General features: G+C 35.2%; 1 protein-coding gene across 5 annotated transcripts in view; it reads right to left on the minus strand.

Moving 5' to 3' along the window:
• Positions 1-9,674, minus strand: part of LOC145664628 (uncharacterized) — a 435,530-nt gene extending 425,856 nt beyond the window's left edge. For 2 of the 5 annotated variants that reach the window (XM_081731459.1, XM_081731455.1), the window contains exon 1: positions 9,522-9,674. The gene's annotated coding sequence lies outside the window, so the exon portion shown is untranslated. The remainder of the gene's footprint in view (positions 1-9,521) is intronic. The other 3 variants (XM_081731461.1, XM_081731460.1, XM_081731457.1) reach the window with 2 other exon arrangements.
• Positions 9,675-16,877: the final 7,203 nt, after the last annotated feature.

Raw genomic sequence — 16,877 nt, forward strand, 5'->3', positions numbered from 1 at the left:
ACATAAATCTTGGTTTCTGTTTTGCTATCGATGTGCTGGGAAAACAATAATAATCCCGCTGTAATAATAATCTAGCTAGCTTTGAAACAATTAATTCTAAACCTAACAAGGAACAAGGAAAAAAACTAAGCAAATGCTTGGTATTTTACTGTGACACCCACTACAAAAAATGGTCACAAACACGCCTATGTACTTAAATGATTAAAAAAAATCGCGAAATCCATGACAAAATTAAGGGCTCCATATAATAGTGTTGTTAACTAATATTAGTAAAACTCCTTCCCATAAGTATCTATCATTCTACGCTGAAATCACTCAGTATTTCGCTGACAGATTTGAAAGCAAGAAACATCAAGCAAAAAGATCAAGTTTATACATGCTGTCGTGACAACTGTAACATCAAACTGATTAATTCTTATACACTGAATAGTCTAGCTTAATATAAATTAGAAATATCGACTTTCCGAGAAAGTAAGGTCGAGACGATGGAGACATTGGCATACAGAAGAACTATCAAGAAACAGAATGACTGACCATTTAACTTATCATTCCCAATAAACTACCGTACTACTGATGGAAAAAGCTGAAAGAATAATTGAATGTGGAAGACTAGAAACGGAGGTTTTCAGGATTTGACGATTATCTTTGTAGTAATGCTATTAAAATAATTCAAATACTTGAATAATCGAATATTCTAAGAATTCATTATTCGAATTTTAACAGCAATAGTTTATATATATAAAAAGTCTTGACTAACTAACTGACCAATGCTTAGGCCAAGCTGTTTAAACTAGAAACTTGAAATTTGGCCAGTATAATAAGGTTTGTGACGTGAGATACTATGAAGGAAAGACTTTTGGAAATTAGAAGTGAAATGTGGGTTGCAGTTATAATAAGATCTCTATATCTTGGAATCATTTAAAGCTAGAGATATGAAATTTGGTATTTGGATTTTACATTTAAAATAAAACACACATGTTCCAGCCTTTCTGATACTTGAACTAGAAGGAAACAAAAAGGGAGAACGGTGGTTCACTAAGATGCCAATATGACGTGTTCGAATTCTAATATGAAAGACGCAAAATACAGCCCATATTAATACGTAAGAGCATTCGCTAGTATATTCATATACATTAAAACACTAGCACTCATTAAGTCCGAAAGAATATCCGTCCACGTTTTCCATTCATTTTTGGTTAAAGAAGGAAGACAGTTCATGAATGAAAAATCCGTACATCAGAAGTTCTGAACTTGATAATGGGGGGGAATCGTGTAGACTACGAGAAGGCATAATTAAAGTGACCTTTGATAACAATATATCCCTCACTTCCATCTGTGATACAGTGAGAAAATCACTAAGTTAGCTCTTTGTAATTTGTTTCCTGAAATAAAACTATCGTCTTAATCATTCTTTAAAAGACAATCTGAAGAGCCTATTATTCAAAGAACTGAAGAAAATAAAACTACACAGAATTAGAACTCACAGCCGAAAATAATTACGTCTTCACATTCGCCTCTCACCACAGAAAAATACCTCTGTGTTTTTTCACGGTTATAAGTTGTAAAATTGGCAACGTTAAAAAGTACTAACAGGCAACCGGATAAGAAAGAGGTTAAAGAGCTTGGTTTCAGTGGACGTGTAGTTCCTAATTCGGTATTCGGTTAAGAATTAGGTACCCTGACCTTATTAGTCTACACATATCAGGCCAGTGTTCTAGTAAATGTGCTGTGACGAAATAATTCCCGGAATCGGTTGAAAAAATGTCTGGATGTCTACATAATAATTATACACTAGCTACTAATGTCATCTTAGATGGTATAACTTGTACGACTACGCCAATGCCAAAAACATTTGGCTCTACTTGAAACTCTTGAATTCGATAAGGAATTAAGAGAAATCTATGAATTTAAAAATATGTCCTCGTCAAGAGTTCTACTCTAAAGTACGTTATATTTCATCTAATTTCTCAAACCTTTCTACTGAAGAAGCTCTTTACAAGGCAATAAATAAATATCTTACTATAATACATTAGAAATGTGCAAAAAAAAAAAAAAAAGATTGTACTACATAAAAAGCGGAATTGTACAGCACAACGACGATGAGTCAAAGTCAGCAATATTCTGGTACAGTCAGAAACAATATTAAGTATAGGTTGGAGGTATAAGAAATGATAGCTCCAACCTCTACTTAATATTGTTTCTGACTGTATACAAATTACCTGTATTTATTATATGCAATGAAAGAAGGTTAACACCCAAAGTACAGCCCCTGATGTTGGACTGTCTGCAGCCTCCTTCTTGCCAGTTCCTCAATTCATGTCTTGACCTTAGAGACAAAGAATTCCGTTCTACTGCTTCCACCTTCTGTTCGTTGGTGAAGCAACGTGATTTCAGAAAGTATGCCATGGATCAAAACAAAGAAGTATTCAGAAGAGGCAAGGTAAGGACTATATACCGGGCGTGGCACTAGTTCGATGACATCAAGTTCCTGGAATGTTTGTTGCATTTTTCGAGGCGTGTGGTTTGCGTTATCCTGTTGCAGCAGGACGCGCATTGGGTTAACCAATGCAGGATACTTTACGCATAGTATAGCATACATCTGCTACAACTGTTCAGAGTAAAGGTCACCATTAATAGCACGACAGTTAGGAACGAACTTGGAATGAATTATCCCCTCGAAGTCCGGAACACAAACCAGAGCTTTACTAAATTTCACTTCACTCAATCAACAATTACTAACCTGTTGGAACTTAATCAGGAAATTTAGAACTGTTTTCAAAGAAAGGAAAAAAAATTGATATAATACATATGGACTTCGCTAAGGCTTTTGACAGATCATGAAACTTTAACAAGAAGCTTATAAAATACGGATTATAAAATATATAAATTTTCTTGTTTCTATCTTATTTATATAACAAATATTAATATATAAACTTCCAACGAGACACTTTCTTTAAATATTCATTTCGGTAATTTCATTTTCGGTGTTAATCCTTTTAATTTTAACTTTACCCGAAGTGGTAAGCAATTCCACTCGTTCGCTATGACAGATGATTCAAAAATTTATAAATCAATCTCAACTATGCAAGATAGGAAAAGTTTACAAGAGTGCTTCGGCAAAATTATTGTTTGGTGTGAAACAAATAAACTACAATTTAATGTAAGCGGGTGTGGAAGTAAGACTTTTAAAGGGAAAAAGAAACTGATAATCGCGTCTACAGAATTAGAGACTTTTATTACATTTAATAGTAAACATCTAATAACCATACAGTCTCCATTATTAATTCAGCTAACAGGGTATTACGTATTCTTGTATGAAATACCAACATTATTTCACAACCTTCTATAATTACTATTCTACATTCTAATGTTACACTTCTTACGCGTGCCTCTAACACTTCGCTCAATATCGTGAAAAACCGAATTTAGAGAAAGATTGAAGAATTCTGGACGATGACCAACTTGCTTCAGAGAAGGAAAAGAGATTAGGGAAGTAACTCTAGCGCTTCAACTTTTACCTGAAAGGAAACTTGAAGTAAATAGATCAATATGTGTAACTTCTACAGATTTAGGAAAGGTAACAGACAAGGTGGGGGAAAGGTCTAGATTGGAGTAGTGGAAGATGATTTTGGCACTGTACAAAACACGAAGTACAATAATCGACATAAACAAAAATAGACATGAAGAAGCAATAAGAAGAGCTGTAAGACAGGGATGCCCACCCCCATCTTATTTCTTTAACATGTTTATAGAAGACACAATTTGTAAAACGAAATAATAATACAGGTGTATAAGTATCAGAATAAGTGAGGTAAAAGTTTATAGTAAATTTTGCAGATGACATGACATTGCTATTCTTGCAGATGCTAAGAAAGTAATGAACAAAATGATCCAAGTATTAATTAAAAGTAGCCTTGAATAAATTTAAGCTCATACATACAGCAAAAACTAAGACCACGAAAGTATGCAGGAAGATTACGGGAAAAGCCGATTCTATCAGAATTGGAAAAGATAGAATATACGAAACGGATGAATTTTGTTATCTTGATAGCATTATCACCAATGAAAATAGACGAAGAAAAGTGAAGAATAGAAAATGAATTATGAATAAGAATTTTAGTCTTCAAACAGGAAAACAGCTTATAAAAATATATGTCTTGAGCATTGAGAAGCCAAGAACAACACAAGTTACAAGACGTTGAAATGTGGTGAAACCACACATGAAAGTAGAAGTATACTGGACACGACAGGGAAGACAAAAGCAACGATAAGATCAGCAACATGATAAGACACAACCGCTTGGTATCAACACATTATGAAAGAAAAAATATAGGGCAGGACGTGTTGAAGAAGACCAAGACTTTCATACATCAAGAACGCGTGGAATGATACCTTCTGCATATCATGCTGCAACATGAAAAAAATAGCTGAAGAAGGATATATACGGCTGCAGCGACAAGGCCTGAAATAAAATTAATAGTTCAGTATTGTTTTAACACATTCCTTTCTATATACGAAGGTATCGTTCTAGAAACACAACTTTTTCGACATACCTAAGTAAAGAAGCTTGATTCATACATTCTAATCTCTAGCAGTGGCATTTAACATCCAACAACATATTTATATAATGGGAAGTGTAAGGATCCACCAATACTACAAATTTAAAAGGTTTTCGGATGATGCTGTGCTTTTCAATATTTGAGGAAAAACTCTCATCGAGGATGAATAAGGAAAGAGGAGTGACTAGAGGTAAATATACTAAGAAAGGCCCAAGAGGATCGAAATTACGTAAGTAGAATGAATGATTTTTGAATACAACGTGAATACCTATTATGTAATTAAACACGTGTGTTCTGTAGCATCCATCAGCATATATTGACTCATACACATTCACTCATTATAGAAATGCTTAGAATCTATAACAAAGTGAATAACAGAACTGATCTTTTTTTTCAGACTGGAATTAAATCGTATTAAACTCTTGCATGAAACATTGCATACTGATTATGTATGATTATTTTCGTTTGCTAACTTACCAGGGAAGGGTCCGAATGGGGCACTCGAGTTGCTGAACGACATGTATCAGATATGAAAGAGGGTGTGAAACTATGTACATGTGCAAATTTATAGCGGCTGAAGGCAACATGGAAAAGCAGAAGAGCCGCAAGAAATATGGCCGACCGTACGGCCCAGCAACAGAGAAACCTAAGGAATCACTTGTTCCGTGCGTGAATGACCATAGAAATGAAGCTAAAATTAGTAGATGCATAAGATCGGCTATATGTAATGAACATCATGACCGCCACATTGAAAGTGGCCATCTTGAATTTGGATTCACAGCATAAAAGATAAAGTGGGTCATGTGGCATATGAAATAGCTCTGAAACTGCACCCTTCTGTAGTAACTATTGTGAATTGATAAGTAACATGCAAGAAGGACGTATATAAACTCTGTGATAGACTCACCAGCATGACGCGAAAGTAGAGCTTGGAAAACTCTGGTTTGTATACAGACCAAAGAAAAGGTGTGTTTACATGTAGAATAGGTTCGAGTAAGGGAAAGATAATCATTGACGAAGGAGAAAGAAGAGACCAAAGCTGAGTCCGTGACACTTACTGTGTGTCCTGTTTGCAGACAGAAGATACGCGAGAAAACTCATTAGCTAATATCTGCGTTATCAGTAAAGTAGTCAAGCAAGATAGAGTGGTAGGAAGGTTAATGTGCCCTTGGTCGGTGAACCACTCTTGAGGAAGTGCTAGAAAATGATAAGATATTTTCTAATTCATCATATGGAAAAGTTATCTTTTCTTGTGGGCATGAATATGAATCCCAAGTAACTGTGTCATTATTAGTGCTTGAGTTTGGGACGTGCGACAATAAACCCTGTGCAGAAGATCAGAAATGTAGTTTTTAGTGAACATTGGAATCGAATCTGTTATATTTTGTAAAAACTAAAAAACAGAACCAAACTTTATAATAGAAAGTTACAGTGGTCGAAGAATATCAAACGTTAGAGATAAATGATAGCATGTCAGGTGAGACCAGCTCTTGTGTTTTCATCATAATCTTAAAGATACTCTTCACATCAACTGCCCTTCATAGATTGGTGTAATGTTATTTTCTTTGAGAAGAACCACGCCGTAATTGTACCTGTAATCCCCAGCGTCTGGTGTTCTAACCTGACAACCACTATCCATCTTTAACACTGCAATATTACCAGCTTTTTTCATGTGCAAATGCTCTTTGTAATTTTTTTCTAGATGTATATTATGTGCCAACATTATTCCGACGTTTGTTCAAATATGCCCTCACAACTTTCTTGCATGTTACTTTTCAACTCAGAATAAGTTACTACAAAATGTTTAATACCAATGAACTCCTGCTAAATTTCAGTGCTATTTCATATGACACATGACCCACTTTCTCTTTTACATTGTGAATCTGAATTCAAGATGGCCACTCAATATGTTAATTACAGATATAGCAGATCTTATCATGCATTTACTACTAAACATTTTACCTTAATTTCTGTAACCATTCACGCGTAGAACGAGTGATTCCATAGCTTTCTATGTTGCTGGGCCGTACGGTCGGCCATATTTCTTCCGGCTCTCCTGCTTTTCTATATTGCCCTCAGCCGCTATAAATTCACATATGTACATAGTTTCACACCCTCTTTCATGTCTGATACACGTCGTTCGGCAACTCGAGTGCCTCATTCGGACCCTTCCCTGGTTAGTGATATGTATCATTTACTAATGCCAGATTGTAATAAACAACAAACAAATACATATCCATTGAGAAGGATCAACATCAAAAGACTCATACATAACACTGCTCAAACGTGACCCGAGTTCTACAATGATGAACTCTAGAGGAGAATTAGAATTATTTAATGTAAATGGATACAGCAGAATAAAAGAGAATATCATTCTAAAGAAGTAAATAATCACGCACAAAACCAGCGTACACTAAATCCTGTTCACGGTTACTGAATGGACCTTTACATGCAAAAGTGAGTGAAGATCTGAAGAAACCATCTGCATCTTCTCAAAGATTAAAGCAAATTTCTTTCCCTAATATTGATTCTACTTTGTAAAATGTGTCTCAATTATACGGCACCTAAAACGAGTGTGTAATACTCCACTCACGCATAAATCAGTGGTACGTACAGTGGGAGCCATCATCTCTTCCTCAGCGCAATTGTAACTACATAAAGGGTACAATGTATGAAATTGTCTGTTTGTCCATCTTTCTTCAGATGCGCTCAGGAAACGGAACAGAGTGCCTCAAACCTGTTCACAATTTTGTGCTTTTGGGTGTTTAAACGTGTGAAAACATTTATTTATTATTAGTAAATAAGTATGTATTACATTGCAATATTTATTAATCTATAGTTATAGCTTGTTTTTTAAAGAAAACTAATCACATAACACTATACTAACACGTATTTTATTACCGACTTTCCACTTAGCAGGTATGGAGTTAACCATACCACAAGACACATGACTAGCCTATAGTGTTTTCTACAGTAATTGTCACGAAATCAGTTGAAAAAAAAATCGAAGTCTGCCACATTGCACACGAGAAGATTTGTTAGGAGTAATAATGAAGGAACTAAGACATAAAAAAGTGGCAGTAACTGAGTATACGTAGATATTTAAAAGAGAATATGCATAAATTATAAAATGTTCACCCCTTCTCATACAATTATTGCTTAATATTATCAACACACCATCACTCAAGTGTTTACAACACTAAATTTTAACTGTAGCTTTTCAAAAATAAACAGTGTTAAGATTATCTTATTTTAAAATTAATAATAAGTTACTATGCAGATAAAGAACAGTCCGTCAAATTTAAAAAGTAATTTTCTCAGTTTTCTTGCTTCAAGTGATTTTCTAATGCGTTCTGGAGCGTTATTACCCTGGTGCATGCCCAAATAATTGCGTACAGATTGGTAATACGGGTCGAAACTAATGTATCTCGAAAATTATCAATATTCGATTGTTTCAGAACGAAATTCACTCGCAGCGGCTTAAAAGTAGATCCACAGGGTAGAAGCTGCAATCATGGGAGCAGATTCACTTTACAGGACTTCCCCTTACAGGTATAAATACGCGTTAGGACGTGTCATAAAAACGACTGTGCAAAGAACACAAACTTATGCTAGGTGGCTACTAAAAGCGAGAATGCTACATAAGCAAGTTAGGGAAGGGACATAGCAGAGAAATGGCACCTCAGTGACAGAGAGTGCGCAAAAACGAAGATAGTGAAAAAACTTGATATCGCATAAAATTACATGGGTTGGAGCACTTGTAACGGTTTCACACTTGTAATTCTATATTTGTAAACATAAAATATACTTTTTCTACATCGTGCAGAAATACTCCGCCGGTGGAAATTAGTATATTACACAGTCTGTCACATATATTTGGCAGGGTCTTAGAACACAGGTCCCCCTTCTCATTAAGCTGTAATAAAGACAGAAAGCAACGTGCCCTGCGGGGCTCTAACCCGCCTTCACTCGCTCACGCTCGCTCGGCAATACTATGTGAATTGAATATTAAACTTTGGAACAGAAAGGAACCAACCTAGATACTAGTGTATATGGGAGGACCTGTGTTCTAGAACCTTCCCCATGTGCTCATTCCTTTTAACTCTAGTATAGTATTTGTGATTGTTTCACACTTATAAACGTGAAAACCTGGTTTCCTCCATTGTGAAAAATCCCTCCGAGGGTGGAATTTAATATTCTAAACAACCGTCTTCATATGCACTTTCTCATTTTAACCGTAAAATTATGACTTTTATAACGGACTATTCTGAATCACTACCAAAGATTTAATCTAACAAAGCGCGAAGCTTATTAATTAATGACTGGAACATATGCAATTATTTATTGCAAAGTAACTTCTGATAGGTTATATGCAATTTAGCAACTTTTTTCTGCACGGAATTATCCGAAACGGCTGTCAAAACATGGTATATCCCCTTTTATGACAGGTGACAGCTCATCCAAATAATGCATATCACTTTTAAAATTTCATTCGAAGTCTTCCTTTATATTTCTCATCAAATTATTTATATATCTTTCGGGTTAATTTACAAATTCCCTCACAATATGTATTTGGACACTACGTTCGGTACGGATGTTCCGTCACTTAAAGATGTTCCATAATAACTATATTTACAGTATAGTACCCAGTACCCGCTTCATAGAGTATGGGGAATTTAATATCACACAGGAACCAAATTCCCAATTATCATAAACGATGCGTGTCTTTTTATGTATTATACACACTTAGCAAGAGTTACATACTTCCTTTACGGAGTAGAACTACAGATTCAGTTGAACGAACGGCCTCAGGATACATTCACCTTCCCGTGTCACATAAAAACACGTAAATACTGACAGAGACAAGCATGTTTTCAACTATCTTTTTTTACTATAAAGTAATACTCCATACAATTTTGTGATTTTATTATAAAATAAGTACTTATGAAACATCTAACTCACCAATAAATGTTTATTTAAAGCAGACCATAAACACACCACTTTTCACACACTAGCAACAGACTGCTCTCGCTGCTTGCGAGATAATTCTCGACATTTGCGTTAAGGAATAGCACCAGATCTTCCGTGGAAAAGGTAATTCACGTTCTAATGAGAAGACTAGAGATGACTGTGAGATTCGTTCCGTAAACCACATTCTACGCAGGCCATGAGCATCTGTCAACGCAAAATTTGCAGATAAGAATTCAAGTAGGATATATATTTTTAAAAAGAACTGTGGCGCTGAGTTTGTGATAGAAGTTCCAGAGGATATATGATCACAAAAAGTTAAATTTGTGTTACTGGCGTCTTTCCATAAAATAAATATATGGTATCCAGTGGCGTATTTAAGGTGGTCTTCCAGGCTGGAGTCTACCCGAATGTTAGTTATTATAGTAAAGTAAATGAAATATCTTTTAGAATTTTCACATTTCCAGGCAAAGCTACCCCCGAAAGTTAGCAAAACCGCACAGAAATAAAATTGTAAATACGCCACTGATTATATCGATTATTGTGAAATAAGATGGAAATCTTGCTTACAATTAACTAAAATGTTACGAAATAAGTCCCCATTTCAATATTCGCAATACTTGCTGACCACCACACAACATAAAATCAGAGTTAAGAACTTTTGGTGGTAAGTCTGGAATTTTTTGCTAAGATAGATTATTCCAAACCCAAAATTTTCCCCGCTATGACACCATTGACGTAAAGAAAAAAGTATGAGTGATATCAAATATCGCAAACTAAAGCGCAAATTTCCCGTTGCGTAAAAGTGAATGCATACGGGGTGAAACCCTAGTAGTTCTGCTTAAAAAAGAGTACCAGCAATTGTAGTCCCATGATATTCTATCTATACTCATGCAAACTTTTAAGGAATCGTTTTCGTACCACAGATGTACTTAGTAGTTAGTTCTCTATCTTTTTCTCTCTACCTTACTGTTTGTTACCTCCAAATACAAGCCTGCACAACAACACGTAAATGTGGGCAGTGGAGAGGCATGAGGGTAGACAGGGTAGACAACGTTTACCCTTTAGAATTTTATATGTATTAAGCAATTAAGCCTAAATTACTAACTTAAAATTTTCTAATTTAAAGATTCTGAACTTAAAATTTCCTATAATTTATTCTGTTTTATTTATTTACTGGGATGAAACTATACTTCTCTAGAACATGCTTCCATATGAAAGAAAGCAAAGCGTCTCGCGAAACCTTGAACATTATTCCTTTGCTTCATCCATTTAACTTGCATCAACCTATAGAAGCGTAGGAGAAACATCCACGTGAGAAGCTAAAGTACAAAGACTCGTGCTGTGTAGTAGTACTTGCGAAAAGACGTTTGCTGTTCTGTCTACGTTTACAGGTCTGCCTATCTTGTTTATTTTAAACTGGATTTGTAAGTGACAGAAACAGGCAGCTATTTCATCTTATTTGTTTTTATTTTGAACCATCTTTCGAGCTCCCTCTATAACGTGTTAAACTGTTATAACGTACTCTTGAAAAACATTAGTATATATATTTTGTTCCTATGTGTTTCCAACATCAGAATCAATAAAAGCAAAACCCCGCTAACGCAAAGATGAAATGTATTGACAATTCTATCAGTTCTATCTTTTTCGCGAGAGTAACAAGTACTTTTACATGTCCCGGTAAAAACAAACCTCCCTGAGACCCCGTGGTTCGATTTTTTTTTTTTTTTTAAAAACTACATTTTGGTCTGGGGCCTAGACCAAGATACCCGTGACCAAATTTTGGTAACTCGATCCACTTGTCTGGTTCCCAGGCCGCACACAAAGCCAGACAGACACACAAACAAACTCTAATTTTTTAAATATTAGATTCTTCGCTCAATAATTGTGCAGGTGAAAGATTTGAAATATACACAAAAAAAAATGGTCACTGTAGATCTAATAAATTATAGAAAATTTGGTATGTATCAACAAATTCTTCCATAGAACAAACTGAATGACTTGATACTCGCCTTTTATAATACTTTTTGCTCAGAGCAGCTTAAGAATGAACTTATCAACTTATGTTCCGATAGTAACCAACACATTTCACTTCCCGAATACTTGAAATATATTCTCAATAATGAACTTCAAAGCGTATATCAGAAAACAACAAAGCTGCTAAATATGGTAAACACTTCATCTAGTGAAATCATGTTTGCGTAAACTTCTAGTGGAGCCCAATGCCCTTTTGACCTAATTCGTGCCTCGATATTCTTAAACGAGCAGTGATAGATGTGGCAGTTATATCCTCATTTTAAATTTCATGTCAAATATTTCAACAGTGACTGTACTAGTATTCAAGCTCGATACGAAGTAAGTGTTCGTTTATCCTCTACTTGTGATGGTTAGACCATAATAAATTACTTCGTTTCTTTTTATGAATATGGACTTGCACTTGATGGTGACATGGTTATCTACCAGGCGTGTTTGCATTACTTCCTTGGACTTTAAATATCATTTATTTCTATCAACATGGACTTGCACCTGATGGTGACATGGTTATTTACCACGTGTGTCTGCATTACTTTCTTGGACCTTAAGTATCATTTCTTCATATCAATATGGACTTGCACTAGGGGCGTCATTTAGGGGGGCAGGGAGAGGCATTTGCCCCTCCTGAGTTTGAGATTTATATAGATTTTATCAATAGAATAGTAGTAAGTCAGTGAAAAACGCGAAATTTTACTTAGATCAAGGGGTCTTGCCCCCCCCCCCAAGCCAAATCTGAAATGACGTTACTGACTTGCACCTGTTTGTGGCATGGTTATTTATCAGGCATGCCTGCATTACTTCCTTGGATTTTAAGTGTACCGGCTTACCTTCGGACTAAGCCTATTATTGTTTGTGAATTTTCGTCTTTTTGTGAGCAGTTAATAGTTACTGATCTCCAAGTAAGGAACTATACCTTTGCTCGCTTAGCCGTCGTACTAAGCTATTTATTAGTTATGTAACCCATGGTCGCTTAGCCTTTGCACTAAGCTATTTATTGTTTATGGAGTATCCTTCCTGCCAGTTCAGCTTTCTTATTAAGCCATTTGCTATTTATTGGACTTTTCTTATGTGTTGCTTAGCCGTCGTACTAAGCTGTTTATTTATGGAACTGTTCCACTGGTTGGCTTAGCCTTTGTACTAAGTCAGTTCCTGAGGTTTTTACCCCAACCGAAGCTGTTTATGTCTCCGTCCTCTTTAATCAAGGAAGAAAGTGGATTTCGGTTGTTAATTTTATTACTTTTCTCGCCACGCATCTCTTTCTGGCGACAACCAGTATTTGAAGTGTCCACGATTTATGTCGAGAGTGCTTGACTGTACTGTCTATATAAATGACATCCAGCCTTTTTATGTCTATAGGCTGTTGCCTTCAACACAAGTAAATTGGCTTCCTTTGCGTTATGTTATTGATCGCCATGTCAAGTATTATTGTTACTGTCTTCTTTAACTGTGGAAGATTACTATGAAGTGTCTACGTTTCACGTCAATAGAGTTTGAAATTGAGATCAAGACTTTATATGCCTACATGCTGATGCCTTCATCCCAAGCAGTTAGACTGCATTTGTGTTATGCCGTGGATTGCCAAGCTGAGCATTATGTCCTTCTTTCGCCGCTGAAGAATGTTTTGAAGTGTCCTCGATTTTACTTCAAATGTGCTTGACTGTCATATCAAGCCTTTCTATGTTTACAGGCCTGCGCCTGCATCCTAAATGATTCAACGTTATCCATATCTTGTCTTGTATTATAATACTAAGTGTTATGTACTGCCTCAAGTTGAGTATTACTTCCACATGCAAGTTTCCAATGTTAATACCAGTTATTTCACACGAAAAGAAGCATATAATCAGAGTAACTTCTACCATTTGTAGTAAGATACGATGTTACGTTTACTATTTTTAATACAGCTTCTTGCTTGTCTTGTTTCGACGAATAATCTTGCTGTATAGTGGAATTTTGTGTCATTCTCATTTTGGATAATCCGGCTATATTTGTAATATCCATCTCCGTAAAAGTGAAGAAAAGTTAAAAACAAAGTTATTACTGTATTTAAAGATTTCATCAATTTTTAAATTTGTTTTATCTTAATTTGCTCAATTATATTTTTGTTGGTGTTAAGCATTTGTATTAAACAAATCCAAGAATACTACGTTACCTCATTAAATAATAAAAGGACAAACAAATATCCTATATTCAATTTTTATTAGCACATCTTTGTCTTAGGTTACCTTAGGTTAAATTAATAGATAAACCTGTGAGGTTCTTAAAGCAAGTGCAGGAAAAGGGTTTCTTCTTACTTATTCGTATGATTAAGCGAGAGGTAGCCTCGCTTAAGTACGTTGTTATCCGTAAGGTCGCATTTAAAATTGTCATTTTCACAGTTTAAATTCTTATCTGAGTCTTCCTGCGCTCATCAAAAATAGCAGGATGGCGACCCTACTTTATTTCAGTGTTTCCACACTGAAGGATGCTAGTGTTTTTGAACCCTTGGGCAGTTTGGGACGCTACAGTAGGATACCTGAATCCAAAGAAAGAGCTGTTAATACAGAAAGTGCTGTATTTTCGCTGAAATGAAGAACAGGGTATGGAGCTCATTTACAAGACTGTAAGATACTAGGTAAGGTATTTGGTATTAGGTTAGGTGTTTGTGTTTTACTTCTATTGCTTTTTTTTTTACCTTACAGCTCATTTCTAAGATATTTAGAAATGAATATCCCTAAAGAGGGTATGGGGAAGTAATGACCCCACTTCTAGCAAATGTGGTACCATTCAGAAATCTATACTTCGAAAAAAAATACTGTACACCAAATTTCATTAATTATAAAGTTTTATGCTTAAAGGAACAGAGTAAACATAATTAGCAAACAATATATATATATATATATATATATATATATATATATATATATATATATATATATATATATATATATATATATATATGTGTGTGTGTGTGTGTGTGTGTGTGTGTGTGTGTGTGTGTCTCTGTGTGTCTACCTAGTTTCTTACAGCACGCTTCGCCATTGATTGTGGGTCAGAAAATATGAATATTCTGACACCAAAAGACCAATTCAAACTAGTGTGTAGATTTGTTAGTTCCCATGTAATTTTTTTTAAAAGTGACATTATATTTCTATTGGATATGTTAGAAGTTGTCTTGTGTCCATAAGATTAACATTGTCGCTAGGGAGTTGCTAAATTTGCTATCTTTGTGTTAGGCAACTAGTAGAAGAGCTGCGTATACCAGGTTGATATATACTGCAGGCGTTGCTTGCTAGTAACTGAAAAACTAGAGTCTATATGACGTGCACTCTCATATGGATTGACAAGAAAGATATTACAAATATAGATGATATTTAAAAATCATCTATCATATTCTCCAAGTTTGTTAAAAACTCGTCTCAACATCTATAGGGGAGACTAGTAGGGTTCACTAACACTTATGCTTGCAATATAAATAAATCTTATGTCTGCAAAGATAAAATTTATATATTTTGTATACACAAAGTTTGGAGTAACCTCCACTTGCTCTATTTACTAAAGTGCAATAGAGATTTGAAAATAACTCTTAAACAAAACTGTTTGTTCCTAGAACAATATATCCTTGTTCCAGATTGCCCCAGTGGCCGGAGAAATCTCGAACACACTGTACTGAGTGCAGTACGTATTTGAGAACACACATTATAAATGACACAATATCCTTATGACATATTAACAAACCCTTTCTTTTTCAATAAAAAAACAGAAGAATATGGGCTAACCCACCAAATGAAGAAGGATGCTGTGTCCTTGTCTTCTTAGCGGCGGACTACTTCGATTCTCATATCGCTTCAATCCTGAATCTCATCTAGTTATTCATCCTCAATGTTCGGAGAGAACTGGAAGTGCCACTGTTTCCCACGGGAAACCACGACGTACATTATCAGGTCCTCGGAATTTGCCCATTCTGTCCAAGCTCCACTATAAGCGCAAATATGACACCCTGGTCCTCTCTGGTCCAGGCAGGAACAATTCCAAAATAAATAGATAAAAGAAATAAATGGTTTTGAAATTTCCTCATCCAGGAACAAAAACAACCCAAAGAATGGCAGAGAGAATTGGTATCCAAGCTAATTTTATTTCTTTTTTTAAATAATCTATAATGTAAAAGTTGTGAAGGCAAACATACTGATAATAGGATATAACATTTGTGCAAATATTTTAAAAAAACGAAATATATAGACCTATGGTACGTCAAAGAACAAACAAATGAAACGCAACTCCTTCGGCGATTACACAAGATTTTTCGCCAAGATCCTGATAAAGGTCCAAAGTACTTCTTTACGTTTGGACTTCTGGAACACCACCTTTCTTCAAGTAAAATTCCCACACTTTTCAGCATCTAGGTGTGTCTCAGAAAGTGGAATGAAATATATCTTTTTCAGTTAACAGCAAAAGCATCTACCCCATGACTACTGTAATTCCATTAGGTCGAGTCCAGTACTTTTACTGTTATCCCAAACGCCTGCACAGATGCAACCCAACTTACACTTAGCATTCCAACCAGGTGACGACAATCGGTAACCCTGTGGAGCACTGAAACAGGTTTTTGCTGTAGAATTGATGCACAAAGAAATTTATCTATTTTAAGATTAATCTATATCGTTTGCAGCGTGTTGTCAATTAATGTTATATATCAATAATATTATGATTTGTTGTATGCATAACATATTATTTCACTACATGCTTCATGTGAAAAGAAAAAAAAATTCTGATCATATATGAGTTACAAAATGGTTGAAATTAACTGAAGGTATCAATAATTGAAGGAATTAAGTTCGGAATAATTCTAGAATACTGTAACTGAAGGAAATAAATATTTGCCTCCATCCATGGACTTACTTCACTTCCTCATCATTTCCGACATTCGAACATCTCTTTACTTCTCCACAGGAGATCTTGATGATCGAACTGAATGTGAATTGATATTGAAGCAAGTTAGAAAGTTCAGAGCTGCGTGAATTCTATTGCCTTGATAGAAAGCTAATGCGTAAACCACTTACCTACGCCGATCACTTACTTGATGTTACACAAAAACTGTTAGCTATTTAAAAACTTTTCACTGAGCCACTAAAGTTTTAAAGGACCCACTAAGGCACGTCTCAAAAGGGGATTATTAGTTAATTTTCTTACTCAAATGTTATTGTTTAGGTAATGGTCATTGTAATTCTGTTATTACTTTACTACAATTATTGACGATCATTCCAATTCCATAATTTTATAGATTTAATCTGTTTTACACCAGTTATTATAACGTGAAGGAAAATGTGACTAGTGAGAGAA

This window comes from Thermobia domestica, chromosome 11, assembly GCF_964235325.1.
Source record: "Thermobia domestica chromosome 11, izTheDome1.hap1.1, whole genome shotgun sequence".
Taxonomy (NCBI): domain Eukaryota; kingdom Metazoa; phylum Arthropoda; class Insecta; order Zygentoma; family Lepismatidae; genus Thermobia; species Thermobia domestica.